This window comes from Aplysia californica, unplaced genomic scaffold, assembly GCF_000002075.1.
Source record: "Aplysia californica isolate F4 #8 unplaced genomic scaffold, AplCal3.0 scaffold00163, whole genome shotgun sequence".
NCBI classification, from domain to species: domain Eukaryota; kingdom Metazoa; phylum Mollusca; class Gastropoda; order Aplysiida; family Aplysiidae; genus Aplysia; species Aplysia californica.
In genome coordinates this window covers 1,254,182-1,257,146 of record NW_004797433.1, presented here as the reverse complement: position 1 = coordinate 1,257,146, position 2,965 = coordinate 1,254,182, and positions in this window count along the sequence as shown.

The window sequence follows — 2,965 nt, the reverse complement described above, 5'->3', positions numbered from 1 at the left end:
TCTCTCTGTCTCTGTCTCTGTCTGTCTCTCTCTTTCTTTCTCTGTCTGTGTCCCCCCCCCCTTTTTTTTTCTTTTTTATCTCTTTCTCTGTCTGTCTGTCTTTCCTTATCTCTCTTTCACTCACTCTCTCTCTCTCTCTCACTTATTCTCTATGTCCTTCTCTCACCACCTCTAGCATTCCCATCTCTCTGTCTATTTGCCTGTCTGTCTGTCTGTTTGTCTCGCATCCTCCACCCCCCCCTCTCATCCCTCAATCTCTCACGCGCTCTCGTACTCTCTTTCTCGCCCCCCCCTCTCTCTCTCTCTCCACGGCTCACTCTTTCTTTCCACCTTACCTATACCCTCACCTCCTCCCTCACTACCGACATATAACATAACAGCTCTATGGATAAACACAGGCCACAAGCACGAAGATATTATGGGAGTGAACAGACACTTTTGAATGAAAATTACAACGTTCACAGTGCCCTAGACAAGATAAAAAGGATTTACTTTAAGTAAGTCCCCCCCCCCCCTCACCCAATATATATATATATATATATACATGTATATATATATATATATATATATATATATATATATATATATATATATATATATATATATATATATATATATATATATATATATATATATATATATATATATATATATATCATAGAGTTACCCCCTTTTAAACTAGAGTCCGTACGCGGTTACGTGACATGGACACATTTGATTTTGTTGGCGGCCATTTTTAATGTGGCTAAAAAGTTTGTTTACATGTGAGTGGGCGTGTCTCTGCTCTTAGTCTTACGTGTTTTATTTGATTCTAACGTTATGTTTTGATTCCAAGCGATTCTCTTAAAGGTGCAAGCATGTGAAACCTCTTGTCCCTTTCTGGATTAACGTCTTACTGGTTCTGTCAGGCAGTTCAGTGATGTCTGTTTTCTTTTATTACATCATCTATTTTTAGTTCATAATATGTCTTACAGACACAAATAGTCACTCCGGGTTTCTTTTAAAAAAAAAAAAAAAGCCATCACATAAGGTTCTGGGCCATGTGAAGTTAAGGTTTACTAGCAGCTAGATCTTTTTCACAATGGGCAGGAAATTTCTTTATCAAACTGAAACAGTGTACTTTTTATTGTTTTGTTTTATTGAATGTTGTCCAAATCTCCTTAGTAAAGATTTTTGTTTCAGTTATCACTACACTGAGTAGAAAAACAATTGACTAGGCTACAAAACAACATTTAAGTTCACTTTTTTTATCATTAGAGAGTCCAGAGTTGTCACAGTTGTTTTACTCATGTCCAAAATGAGACTTACTTGAAACAGAAAACAGAAAGAGCTTTAGTTTAAGTGCTGTATATGGTCTACTTTAGTTCTTAAAATCAATATAAACCAAAGTTTAATACCGACATAAGAAAACACTACTTACAATTTAGTATACTTTTTTAAAAAGTGAACATATGAATGAAAAATACAGTTTCCTGTTCAAATGTCACAAGGGAAAGTTTAACTCGATTTTAAAAATACCAGTACATGTATTCATTACAGTATTTGTTTGACTGAATTTGCTTTATCAAGAGCTTCATTGCATTCCTACACCTAAAGGCTGAAAAACTCTGGAATTTTTTCCCCTAGGGACACCTCTGTAGTTAATTAAACTCACACGCCAAATTTTTATTTTATTCGAGAGGTCCTGGGGGGGGGGGGGGGGTGTTGGTTTTGGGATTCGGGAGGAGAGAGACGGTGGGGTGGTTATGGTAGGTTCCCATGACACCCACATCTTTTCATACTTCTTCTTGGCCCTATACGCTTAGATTCGGTCAATAAGAAATAAACCACCTCGTAGATAAAGTGCTGATGAAGAAACAAAGGTTTGTTGTTTTTTTCCTTCTTTTTTTTAAAAAGCCCATATATCTCTATCTATTTAATAATACATTTATTTGTAGATCTAGCTGTAGAAAGAACGCCGTATTATTGCAATTTAGTAATTTAGATATAGTACGCCACGGCGCCCATGTAAAAAAATAAAATCAACAAGAACCAAGCCTCGCCTGTCGCGTATGAGAGAGAAAACATGCCTAGCCCATTGCTTTAGCATGAACTCCTTCACACAACTTGCCACAAAAAACATGGCGGACGCCGCTGTCAAATGTGGCCATCGCGCAGCAAGGCGAGAGAGGGGCATACTGTATCTAGTACTATAGTGTACATCCATGATATATATTTAGTGCAAATGCATGCTCCGTAGGTTACGTATGCTCGCTGGACCCTAGTTTGTAGGGTGAAAGGTGAGTGGTTGGTGGGCGCTCCTGTGTAGTTTGCTCGTTCTTTCCTCAATCAAACAATCTTGGGTGTTTTTAGTTGTAGAAAAGTCCTGAAAAAGAGATGGGTTTAACTGTTGATAGAGCTGAATTGGTCTAAGAAAACCCACAAAATAACACATAACACCGTTATTCTTTAAAAAAAAAAAGTGACATTGACTACCAGTTAAAGCTAGAGTCAATTACGACATCGCTCTTATTATATGTCACAAATCACAAGTGCATAAACAACAAACCACCACAATATGGTAAAGACCTTATTGAGTCATACGTACCACCAAGACATAATTTGAGAACTGAATGAGAACTTCATGAGAGTATTGAGAGTGTCCACAGTAAAGTCAAAGTCAAACAAGTTTGGTGGAAGAGCTCTTTTTTCACATGCACCAAACACTTTGAATCCCCCCCCCCCCCCCAAGAAATGCGTATCATAACACCAGAAAGGGAGAGAGAGATACAGAGAGAGAAAGAGAGAGACACACACATACACACACACACAAAGAGAGAGAGAGAGAGAGAGAAAGAGAAAGATAGAGAGATAAAGCCAGAGAGAGAGAGAGAGAGAGAGAGAGAGAGAGAGAGAGAGAGAGAGAGAGAGAGAGAGAGAGAGAGAGAGAGAGAGGGAGAGGGTGGGTGAGGGAGAGAGAGAGAGG